Source organism: Heliangelus exortis, chromosome 8 (genome assembly GCF_036169615.1).
Source record: "Heliangelus exortis chromosome 8, bHelExo1.hap1, whole genome shotgun sequence".
NCBI lineage: Eukaryota > Metazoa > Chordata > Aves > Apodiformes > Trochilidae > Heliangelus > Heliangelus exortis.
The window spans coordinates 18,498,922-18,512,244 of record NC_092429.1 but is presented as its reverse complement, the minus strand read 5'-3'; the positions used below and the strand labels follow the sequence as shown (position 1 = coordinate 18,512,244).

The window sequence follows — 13,323 nt, the reverse complement described above, 5'->3', positions numbered from 1 at the left end:
GTGGGTGAAGAAAGGGTCTGATCCCTACTACACTGCTACTGGCTAGGAGAGCTCTCTAACCCATAGAAGCATATAAGGCCTGTGGAAAATGCCTGTAGATGCCTGTGAATTTATCTTAATTTTCTGTGAATGTCCTGTACCTATGTCCTAATAGGGAATAGTTTTCTTTTACCTAATTGTATCAATAGAATTTTCAAATACCAGATTAAAAAAAAAAAAAAAAAAAAAAATCAGATTTTTTTCCATGGTTTATGCTCCCAACTTTCTGGTGTTTCATAACATCATAAAATAGTTGCAGGGAACCTTTGGACACTGTCCATAGTCCCCCAGCTCAAAACCAGGGTTATCTAGAGCAGGTTGTCTAGGCCTGTATGCAGTTGGGTTTTAAACATCTGTGTATATGTTCAGCTAAGACTGAACGATGTGCAGTTATGGGAGACCACAAAGGATTCTGTGAAGTGCTGAAAGCAGTGTATGGACCCACACTGAGTAGTTGTTTGTCTTCAGTCTCTCTTCATGATTTACATGAACAATATTCCTGCTAAAGAAGAAATAGGTAGAATTCAGCAATTTTTTAGCATAAAGGAACTGAAGCATAATCTCTGCTTTCCTGAATTCACTGGTTAGCACAAGAAGTCTGGTAGCTAAATGAGGGTTTCCAAACAGCATCAAAATATTTAGTATCAAATTGATGTTGACATAATTTAATTTTTTTTCTATTAATGTTAATTTTAGCTCAGTGATACAAAATCAATGCATTTTAATACTGAATTTTTTTCTGGGTGTGATCCAAAGCACAGTGAATGGTCTAACATTGTGAGGAACTAAACTTTTTCTTTAATTGTGCAGCACTAAGCCTTTGTCAAATAGTGTCTGCAACATCAAGCAGGTAGGTCTAATACTGGACAGATTATTGAGAGTGTCTTGACAGTGTGCAGAGATTACTTTGTATAAAAAAAAAATTAAAATAGCTCAATACGTTCTACTAGGCATTGTAGCATATACTCAAAGCCTTTGAGTTTGAACAAGTTACCTTCTAGCTCAAAGAAAAACAGCAAAACAATAAAATAGACTTCCCAAAAAGCTTGATTTAAATGAGACTGATTTTGACACCCCCAAAGAAACCTATCTTCAGTTTACCTCCTGAAGATTAATAGCAAAGCTGTGTTTACTTGAACTGCCAGATTCTACATTTAATAAAAATTAAATTTGTTTTAAAAAGAAAAAAATAGCACAAACTGCATCTTAAATTTATGCCAGTGGCATTGGATTTGGGCACTTGAAAGTAATTTTGAACAGATTTGCATACAACAGAAACTTGTAAGCAAATTGAAAGTACTGTTTAGGATTCATAGAAGAACAAAATGCACACTCCATCTCTGCCATAATTTGTCTTGAGATTTATGAAATAATTTTTCATCAGATTACAGTATTTAAAGTAATTAAAGATACAATTTGCTATTTAATAAGCAATGTGTTTTCTAACTTCATTAAGGATGCTGCCTTTCTTAATTGTAATGGTCCAAAAAGTTGTCAGTGAACTGTACATTAACTGCAGAGATAATAATGATTTTATATGCTAATAATTTTTAAATTAATAAATCATGTAGTTTTTCAGCCACATGGGGAAAATAATTTACATTCCTAAAGCTTACTTTGGTATTAGCCTCTTTACTTGGGGAGAGTGGATATCTTTGTATAAAACATTCATTTGTTTTACATTAACACTAATATAAGTACGTAGGACCCACTAGCGTGAAAGGATTAAAAGCAGAAGCATTAGACAAGCTTGAACATTACAGAGAGAAATCCTTGTTAGAGAGACCTTTTGGGACAGTGTAACTCGATTTTCTATTTATTGATCACATGTTTCTTGGTTTTGTTACTATTTGAAACTCCACTGGGAGAGAACCTTCTTGCTGTAGTACTGCAAATTCAAAAATATGCTCTAAGAAGATATTAGGAACTCCTGCTCACTACTTGGTAAGTTTGTGTGGCTGGACTAACATTATTATGGGTTGGATGCCATGTCAGGGGAAGCACGTGCTCTCTTGGGAGTATTTACATCATTGGCTGCAGGCAATTTTAGGGACCTAGTTTTAATTTTCTGACAGTCACTTCTCAGGATGTGGCCATCTCTTTATGGACTGAAAAGGAATGTAGATTCCTACTTCTTTGATGCTTTAGGTGTCACAAGAATTAGTTGCTCAAAATAAGAAGTATGCATTTCCCATTTTGAAGTTTTTGCTTAGCCATCAAAAGGCTGATCTTGAGAGCAGGTGGGAACTTGTGTGTGTTCCTGTGCAGATTTGCACCCATAAGCTGAGTGCCTGACCCATGATCTTCAGTGGCAATATTTCAGTTCATGTTCTTGATTTTGGGGCATTGGGGAGACATTTGGAGATCTTCAATGTAATTTCTTAGTCTGTTTTCTAGATGTTAGATGCCTTACAGCATCTGTGGTTCAACTGCATTATGTTTCTTACCCAGAGTATGAGATGTAATCTGCTGTTGGCAGTTTGTGAAACACCTAAGGAAGACTTGGATACTTGATGAAAATCATATTGTTAGTTAATAAAGACCCTCTATTTTTTAATATAATTTCACATGGAATACAACATACACTGATACTGGGAAAGGAAATCAGACTTAACTAATGGATTAGAAAATCCAACCAACCAACCTTAGATAGTTTATAAGTTCTTTCTGTTGCTGACACTCAAAAAAGGGCCTGGTCAAAGTAGGATGTTGCTTAGTTATTTCCAGTATGTGAAAGTACGCAGGGGTATCTATACAGTTGGTTTGATGTTTTTCAGCTGATCTACTTGTGTAGGAGACTATCCTTTCAGCAGGATTTTTATTTTACGTAGAACTCCTTGCTACAGCTGCTTCTGAAATGAAAGACAGATAAATATGTGCTCAGTGATAAGGACATTTATTTGAAGTGCGTAAATGACCTAAGTGGGAAAGCTTATTGACCCTCCAGCATGGTATAAGAATGTCATATTTCTTGCAGCATGCTCTGTGCTGGCACACAGTATGTGACAATCTGAGAAGATTAAGCCTCTGACAAGGCACACTTACTATTCACCTGCAATTATAAAGCTTTGTGTGCCAGTTTTCTTAATTGATAGTGAACACTGAGCACAGTCATGTTAAAAGTGTCTCTTCAGAATGTTGCTTTAAAGGAATGAGTAAGAAAGCCTCCTCAGATGTTGTGATAGATGATTCATAACACTGGAGCTGCTGTCAAGAAGCCCATATAGCCAAGCCTATAAATATGCAGTTACGAGAACTCTGGAAACGTGCATTCTGGTAGTGTGACAGATTCAAAACCCACCGTTTTTTTTAAACTGGAGTAGGTTTCTAAAGTTGCTTTCTTTCTGTTCTGCATTCAGATACCATTTTTAAAATAGGCTCATCGGCCGGCAAATTTGCCTTCTTTTAAATGAAATTATTATTGAAGGTAAGAGAACACATATCATTAGAAACCTGAATTACTCTTTCTTTCCATAATAATGGTTTCTTTTTAACAGAGCAGAATGAAGCTTTATTATTTCTAGGAAATTTCTGTTTAATTTACTATATATGACACCTTTCCAGAAGGAATGAATATTGGCAGTCTCTTTATAAACCTTTAAACAAAGCAATCATAATGGAATGCCTGACCTCCACCCTACCTGCAGTGGCAGTAATGGATACAGCTCTAACAAATAATGGTTACCTGATAGTATTTTAACAAAAGAAGCTGGCTTAAAGTCAGTGCATGTGTATTTTCCTGTGTCTGGTATTGTCTTCTGAAGATCTAAAACACACTGATGATAATGAGAATGAATGATAGCTTACATGTGTTGTTTCCTTGAACTGCTGGTTGTATTAAATCCACAGCTCCTGTGCAGACCTACAAATCCATAGCATCCGTTTCGGATGAATTTGGAAACAAGGGGCTGCATTCTTTTTTTCTCGGTCCAGAGATTAAAATTGATCATGGGAGACACAAGGGAGCAGATTGTAGTATCACAGCTCAATGTGGTTAACTGGGATAGTGCATGGCTTCTGTTCTACTTAACTGTGTGCATACAGGTTACAAATATTATTGATTGCAAGGGTCAGTGAAGGCTGGAGGGAGGTTATGTCGCTTGATGCTATTTGGTAATTTTTAAGGGACAAGAGCAATGAACCCTCATAGAAGCTTGGACAGGTACAGTTTAAATCTGACAAATGGAGATATATGTTTGTGTGAGCTGGAAGAGCCCTTCAGGTAGAAATAATAAATGGAAATTTGATAGGTTGTTTTATCATAGGTCAAATAATGTGCTGTAAAAGAAAGGGAAAAAATATTTAACTATTACCTTTTAATCAGAATGCACTGATGATAGGTTTTCAGTTGTAGACCTGTGCTGCAGAAAATGAATAATGTCTAAAAGTATTTTTAAGGTATAATTTTAAAATATCTGTAGAGGTGTTTTACCTGAAGTGATGAAAAAATGCAGTGTAGGTGGATGACATGGGAGTAATTACTGAATAACTTTACAGCATCTTTTTGTTCTTCCATGTGGATAAACCCAGTGTATTAGTATTCTAAGATTTAAGATAAGACAATATGTTAACAAAGAACTTGGAAACAATATTTGTTTCCTTTATTGAAACTTCAGAGAGAGTGGTAATTATTTAAATTGCACTTGGAAGCAGTTACTGGCTTACACTGTAGACTCACATTTGGAAAAAAAAATCCTTATTATGTTTTAAAACCAGGAATAACCAGAAAGTCCTATATTTTGCAGGTATTATTAAACAATCAGAGTCTTCTTCCTGGATTTACAAGTATTTAATATAGATACAATTGTAAAGGGTGCCAAGCTATAATTGATCCAGCCTATTGTTTCATAGTCACCTATAGGTTCCGTTCAAATATAATGGAAGCTATGGAAATGGCATGCAACAGATTAAAAGTAGTGAGTTTTAAAAGAAATGGCTAAGGTATCTTAACTGTTTTATTTCACCAAATACAGGAAACAATATTGTAAAACTTAGTGTTGTATTTGTAAAATGTGTCAGCTATTTCTATTCTATCAAAAATACATGACAGTACAAGATAATGTAGTCTCAGTACACCTGAGTTCAACTTCCTTACTGTACAGACCCTGAGATCTGACCAAAGGTACTATTCCAGAATATTAATGCCTTAATTGTTTCTTATATATTTCCACAGGATGAATTTGCTGCCTCTGATAGATTTTTTTTCTGACTGTTGTGTTGCAACAGTGTAGAATCCTTGTATTTATTTTTGCATAGGTATTTTTTTCTTTGTGAATGTTTTCTGTCAGATTTTTGTCAGATTTGTTCTCTTTTCATCCATTCCTTGAATATTTAATATACATAGCCTCTATTGATCCATCTTTTAAGGATTTTTTTTCCATTTTGGGGGGTGAGAAAAAATAAGTAATATCAAGAAATCTTTTCTATGCTAGCAATTGATTTTTCCTGTGTAAATTTTCACTGGCTTTGATTATTGCAGTACACCAGTAACTGCCTATAAACTAGACATATTATATAGGTAAACTATAAAAAATAATCTGCTTGGGGTCAGATACTGTTTCTATAGCAAACAGATATTGTGTATTTTTTACTTTCTTTTCAGGAGTCTGTTGCTCCCAGTCTCTTAATCCACTTTATTTTGCCTTCACGTCTACATGTTCAGATTTTCTGTACTGTGTAAAAATCACTTTACTGATCACTTTACTGTTTTCTGAGATCATAGATTTTTTTATTTCCTTCAAGTTACTGAAGATCACCTGAGGAGGTGATCTTCCTTTTGCGGCCACTTTGCTTCAGCACTGTTTACTGAACAGGAGAAAGCATTGGGGCCAGTTTCTTTTCCTCTCGTGTGATGTAGCACATTGACAAATGCTATCTGGCTGCTGTCTGGAGGAAATACGGACCCCCCCACCCCCTGGCTTTTTTTTTTTTTTTTCTTTTTTTTTTGGCATGTTAATGCTGGGAACATACTTGATGAAGGAAGAGGGAAATAAACTAACAACATTAGCATGTCAGATCTTAAACTTCAGCATCCCTGCTATTCCAGTTCAAGGATGCTTCAGAATAATGACAGTTTATGCCAGCAGAGAGAAGTGACCAAATTCTGGTCAGGACTGAAAGATCCAGTTCAGTTGTATTGTAAGCATACAGGAGCAAGCTGTTTTCCTGGGTGGAATGATACATTCCTATGTTAGAGATGGATTTGACTGAGGCTACCAAATGCATTTTTGTTCCTGACCTTTTCAGATTTGTTGCCAGGATAAATAAATGTTACCAAGATGATAAGAAAGGTTTGCAGCAAAATTCCACTTTATTTTTAACATCAGATATTTCTTCAGTTACTCTGTATTACAATTTACAGAACTCTTATGTTCTACAAGTCAAGATTCATAGTGAACTGTTTGAGTGCTTTAAGTCCTTCAATAAAGAATATGAGGCATAACAGAACCAGAGGGAAGGTAAACAGGTTTCTGCATCCATCCTTCTCTATGATGAGGTTTAATTCATAGTATCTCCACATATCAACATATTCTTTCTCCAGAACTACCGTCTGACTTCCTAGCATGCTCAGTTGGAGTGTTACTTTAAATATGGGCAACTTTAAGTATCAATTTCTGACCTGAAAAGAAAGGGTAGAGGTGATCCGTTATTTAATTTAGGAAACCGTATAACTTTTTCCAGCCTACGATCACCTCTTCTAGTAAGTCCTTTGAAGAATTATACTTTTAAAACACTTAGTGGTACTGTACAGATTTGGAGGTACACATTTTAAAAGATTGCTTTTAGCAGTTAAGTACTCAGATAAAACAGGGAGTTGAAAATCCTTATCCCTCTTAATTGAATACCCCGATATTGAGAGTTGCAAAATCACCACATAATTTCTTCACCTCTTTGTTTAATCATTTTGAAACACTGATGATTTCACTAAACTATGTTTAATCATATTTGAATATGACCTTTGAATATTTGAATATTCAAAGTGAAGGTCCCATATGTTGATCATATCAAATTAAGAAGAGGAATTAAGACTAGAGGTGGGCTGTGGAGATTATGCTAAAGCTTTGTGGAAAGGCACACTGATTAGAATATAAGCAAAATATGGGTGTAATCTGTATTTGATGAGGCTAATGATTTATGGTCCATCTTTGGACATTTTGGTCAACATTCAATGTCAATATAATCTGACCATGGGATCACTAAATGTTATGAAGACAATCCACAAAGTTGCAGTGTTTATTAATCCAAGATGTAGACACTGATTATGTGGTCATAATCCTAATTTCTATCACTCATATAGGTTGATTCTAAATTCTGCATGTGATTCCCATATGCAGTTTCTGATGGCTACCTCTTGCCTAGCTACACCTAAACAGGAACTAGACAATTGACTTCAAAGAGAAATTGGATTGTATAAACCAAGTTTCTCTCTGACTACTCTGATTACATAATTCCTGTTATTTCAGTACTGTTTGTGAGAGCTCAGGTCCTCAACTCTTGTTTCTAATTTAGAAAGAAAGTAAGGTCTGATACTTAGAGACTGCATTACTTTCAGGTTCAGCTACTTATTCCCATGTTTTTAAAAGGCATTATGGTATGGACATAGCTGCTTAATTTAGAATGTACTGAAGCAATTGTGTATGGCTCTTGTTCATAGATGGTGAGTAGTGTTCTTTCACATATACTGTACACAGTGTTCATTCTAAATTTAGGGTAAGAAAAGGCTGACCCAAGTGTCTTGTGATTTTGGTTTTTTACTTTTCTTCCATGACTTTTCTTTTTCTCTATGAATGGGGCCTTTAGCCATCATTAGGGAATTACTCCTACAAACCTTGCAAGTGTACCTATTCCAAAGTAAAGAAATAATTAATAAAAAAGCAGTAAAAAGGAGTCATATTACAAAATAAATCTACCAGGCTTACAAAGAAAACAAATTTGAAAGAGCCACCTGCTGTGGAGATGGGGCAGTAATCTCAACAGCAGGAAATAAACTGAGAGAGGAAGAAAATACCAAAACATGGACATTAAAAAAGTAATTAAAACACTTTTCTCCATCGGCATACATAGCAAACAAACAAACAAAAAGAATCAACCAGCTAGAAAACATATTCTGTTGAACCTCTCAACAGGAAGTTAACAAAGCTGTTACCATAAGAAAAATCTACAGCAAAATGAGAGAGATCCCTTAAAAACACAAGTCTCAAAAGTATTGTCTAATGTATTAGTCACTAATGGACTGACCTTGAGAGAAGCTGAACACCTCCAGGGTATTTGTAACTTTTTTGGGTGTTTAGTTTTTCAGAATCAAACCTTTAAAAATATAGAGAATCTCTTTAGATACCAATGGCTTTGTGTCCCATTTTGGATGAGTGTCACAGCACAAACTGTAACAGCGGATTTAATGTAATCAGCTACGTGGCACTGCTTAGACACCACTATAATTCATATCTAAATTGTGTAATATTGATCCACAGACAGCATTGTTATCAATATTGACATGAATGAATGTGACTTCTTATAAACAAATAGGTGGAGCATATGCCACTGCTTACAAATAAGTTCTATAATGTCTAGGGAAAACTGTAAAGTTCACAGTCGTGAGAATTTACTGGTTCAATGTTATCTTTCATGAAAATACTTTAATGTTCTAAAAACTCACAGTCTAATTTATACCATTCATGGGTTGTGTGCCATAAAATGACACAGCTTTAAATACAAAGATTTTGATCTCCATTTCCCCAGACTGCAAAATAGATTTGTTGAAGAACAACAAAGCATTCAGAAATATTAAAGTAGTCACACTCTGACCATATGGTGCCTGTACCTGCAAGTCTCTGGGCAAGTATTAAATGCTACCAGAAGTGTTACATCTGAAATATTTTTATATAGTAACACTTCGTGCATAAAGGGGAAGGGATGTGGGACAGAATGTGTACTTCTCTGTTAATTCAAAACAACCCTTTCAAAAGGGGAATGGGATTTTGAAATTTACCTTTAGAGGGCAATTATCTTAGTTCTTTATCTACTTAGCACATCTTTTTAAGAAAACAAAAAAACCCTTATTAACAAATAGTGTTAACAAAAATGACTTATCAGAAGATGTCATTTCCTTTCTAAAATTCAAATCAATCTTTCTCCATCAGCCTTCAATGGCTCCTTTGCCCAGGGCTCATGTGTGAGCACAACTTGTTCTTATTCCTCAAGCTGGCCAAAGGTGAGGTACTGCTGGTGCAAAACCTGTGCTGCTGCATTGCTGGGCAGACTGTCTTGCCTTAGCTTCTCACATATGATTTTAGAAGACTTGCATTGCCACTGGAGCAGATGCACAGCTAATCAAATATTTCGTATGCTCACATCCAGTTTCTTAGGAGATTCATGCATTTTTCTTATTCTCATTACATTCTGACAGTTCAAGGTTTTTCACCTGACTCTAAGACGTCCTGGGCACCCTTGCCTCAGCATTCCCTGTTAAGGAGGCTGGGAAGGGCAGAACAAGATTTTTCTATATAAATGTCATTTTTCAAAATCTTTTTTAACTCTGGAACATTAGCAGGTTTTCATAGATGTGGCAAAACAGGGAAAGACCTCTCCACCTTCAAAATTTATATGTAGTGTTCTATATTTATATGACATGAGAACATTTATATTAAAAAATGTCCCATAAATTGGTAAATAGGGTTTGATGTTTGTTTTAGTTTCTAGTTTTAAAAGGTAGAAAAAGGGATGTGCCTAGGCAGTGAATCCAATTTTCTTTTTTTTTTTTTTGTTTTGTTTTGTTTTAATTCAATTTGGATAAATTTATAAAAATTATGTAAATTTGAAAAGAAGTTAAAAGATTCATTATAAAAAAAGTCAAAATAGTATGTCTTGGCTTTAAAAAAAAATCATTCTAGGTATAGTCAAGCACTGATTGCATTCACCGACTTGCATTTACTCTACCTAAAGGTAAGGGGTTGGTAAAAACAATTCATCCAGTTCTCATCTTGATAACTCTCTTCAGTCTGGATTGCAACAACTAAGAATGCATGAGAGAAAGTACTGCTTGAAAGATCCTATCTCTTAATTTGTTTACCTGGTCCAGCTTAAGTTTTTTCAAAAAGGTGGTGTTATCAGAATTAAAAATTAATTAAACCAAACCTTTCAGCATTTGATGTGAAGAAAACCAGAAATCTTCACAATGCTCTAGTATGGTTTGTCCCTGTAGGCTGCTGTATATTTACACTTGAGGTCCTTTTTTTTTTTTTTTTTTTTTTTGGAGATTTGTTTTCAGCCACCTGCCAGTGAAAACTACATTTGACTCTTACTGAGGATGACAGTGTATTTTGTGGGTCTGTTATTAAGACTGGCTGAGAGGTTCATTTGAAACTGCAAATCTACCCAAATATGTCAGATGTAAGTAATCCAAACAGTAAGTTCAGATTCAGAAAGCATTCCTATTCCTGGGGGCAGGATTTTTTTACCGAAACTGGAAAGAGAGATGTTCTATGCCCACTATGTTCAGTCCCACTTTAGTTTTCCTTTCCAGACCAAGCCAATAGCTAGACTAATAGCAGTAGTGTTAATTTCCTTTTCAGACCTATCTGACTGATGTGGTAACATACCTTGATTTATCTGGTGCAGTGACCAAGTGGACTGGGAGCATTGCCCTGCATGCCAATCCCTTGCATCAAGGATGCATCATTCTCGCATATTTCCTCGCATGTCTGACAAGCTGACTCTCATCCTTCAGTGGTTCCTACCTCATTTGGACCAGGGAATTGTGAGAGGGTCTAAACACTGTCACCTTAAATAGAGACAATGGACTTAACACCACCAGTTAAGAAAATTAACATGCAGCTGTATTGTGAGAACAGGAAGTAGGAGATCTTGATAGGAAATAGATGTTGTTTAACACACACACACACACACATATATATACACAGATTTATATTTATATGTATATATATAGTATATAGAAATCCGAGACTGAAGTCTGCGTTTTCCAAAGCCACTGTACCAATGGCTAATGACTTTGGAAAGTATATGTTATGGTTACATGGTTATAGCCATATATATATGGTTATATATATTATGACATGGGAGGGACACTTCTGAGCTACAGCCCACTAGAGAAGGGGTTGTGAGGATCAAATGAAGGAAAGAAAGTTTTGTATTATGAGTGTGATGCTTACTGAGAGATAGGTGGAACATCTAGAGATTGAAACGCGCGAAGAGAGGTGAATTACTTTTTACACTATACCTGACCCATACTGGGATTGTCTAGATTAACTTTTCAAAGCTAAACTAGATACGTAGTGCAAACTGGTATTTTCATGTTGTTTCTTTCTCTGTTCTTAGCAAATGCCATTTTTCACAAGGCTTCATTGTGTAGTTTGGATATCAGTAGCTTCAGATGCTTGTTTGCTGGCATTAGCTGGTTAAGGGACTGAGGCTTCAGGAAGTGCAAGGCTTTGGCCGCAAAAGTAGAGGGGGGCTGGGTGTAGCCCTTTGCTTGTGTATGGGTATACAGAGTCCATCCAAACAGTATCAGTGGAATTGTTTTTCTAGGCTGCCTTCACTTGATTTCCAGTCAGAGGAGTTGATCTTCAATGCAGGTGAAGAAAATTATTTTATCACTAGATTTTTCTATAGGGTATTTAAAGAAAGAAGACCTACAATAGAGACAGATTCTTTCACAAGAAGAAATTATAGGATCATAGAATAGTGTGGGTTGGAGGGGACTGTAAAAATCATCCAGTTCCAACTCCCCTGCCATGGGTAGGGACACCTCCCACTAGATCAGGTTGCTCAAGGCCCCGTCCAGCCTGGTCTTCAACAATTCCAGCACTTCCAGCCACAACTTCCCTAGGCAACCTGTTCCAGTGTCTTACCAGCCTCATAGTAAAGAATTTCCTCCTAATATCTAAGCTAAATGTCCCCTCTTCAAGTTTTAAACCACTGTCCCCTTTCAGAACTCCTGTGCAAAAAGCGCTACCCAAGCTTTTTTGTAGGCCCCCTTCAGATACCACTGGAAAGCCACTTTAAGGTCACCTCAGGGCCTCCTCTTCTCCAGGCTGAATAACCCCAACTTCCTCAGCTTGGCTTCACAGGGGAGATGCTGCAGTCCTCTAATAATTTCTGGGGCTCTCCTCTGGGCATGCTCTGTACCCAGTAATAAATAAATAAAACTTTTAGATGTAATGCAGGCAGAGAACTGACTACAATTGGCTTTAGCCGAAAACCTTGGGGAAAGACCTCTTGTTTTTCTAATCACTTTTTTCTTGGCTATTTTCTCCTGGCTATTCACACTAGTGTGTGAATTCTTGTTTGCTGAAGGATCTCTCTGATTTATCTTCAAAGGGTATTTCTCTTCGTTCATTATTTTGACCTGAATTGTGTCTTTCATAGATGACTGGGGTTTTAAAAATTTGTTTTCTCTAAAACTGTTTGCTTGAAACCATATTTTTCCTCTACAGCTGTTTGTTTTTGTTTTTTTTTTTCTGTCAAACACTCTGTCTCCTGAGAAGCTGTTGGCTATTTATCAATATTTGATCTTTCAGCAAAGGATACTTCTGTGGGGTGGTTGTTTATTATGAAAGGATATCTCTCTAAAGTGGATCTTTTCAGTTCTTTCTGTTTGTCTGCCTCTGTGTCTTTCTTGGCTAGCTTAGTGGCTGTAAGAGCTACTTAGTCTCTCTAGTATAACACTCTTAAATGCAATCATTATACTGGCAAATACTAAACAGCAAAAGGAGATGCATCAGAATACCACACAACTTCCAGCAGATTCTTGGCTCAGAGCTTGAAATTGTGACAATTATTTCTGGGTATAAGAGAAAAATCCCCTCCTTTTCCTTCAAATGTAAATACCGGAAAATTGGTTTTAATTGAGTTCTCAGCAAAATTAAAATAATAAAATAAGTAACATAAAGTGACATGATTACCTGTTTTTTGTGGGTATTTTGGGGTCATATTATCCAGATTAAACATTATTGAATTTAATGCATTCTTAGTTCAACTCTTTTGATTTCAGTGACACTCAACTAGTGATGAAACTGAACCACTGAACAATGGAATATTCCTTTACTTCTACTCTTTCTTCAGCCTATGGGAGCTAAATTACTGATGTTGTTAGAGACAAAATGATTTTCATTGGATGATAAAAGCTGAAAAAGTATGTGGGAAAAATATTTATGAGGCTTCCTATGTGTTTATGAATGGAGGTAGCTGTTAGGTAGAAAGGAAATTATCTTTGATGCAGGCTACACATCTTGCTGATAACACAGTAAACTGAGGCCTCTGAGCTGG

General features: G+C 36.0%; 1 protein-coding gene across 19 annotated transcripts in view; it reads left to right on the top strand.

The window, feature by feature from the left end:
- DPYD (dihydropyrimidine dehydrogenase) overlaps nt 1-13,323 on the top strand; it is a 344,906-nt gene that overhangs the window by 153,890 nt on the left and 177,693 nt on the right. The window lies entirely within an intron of this gene.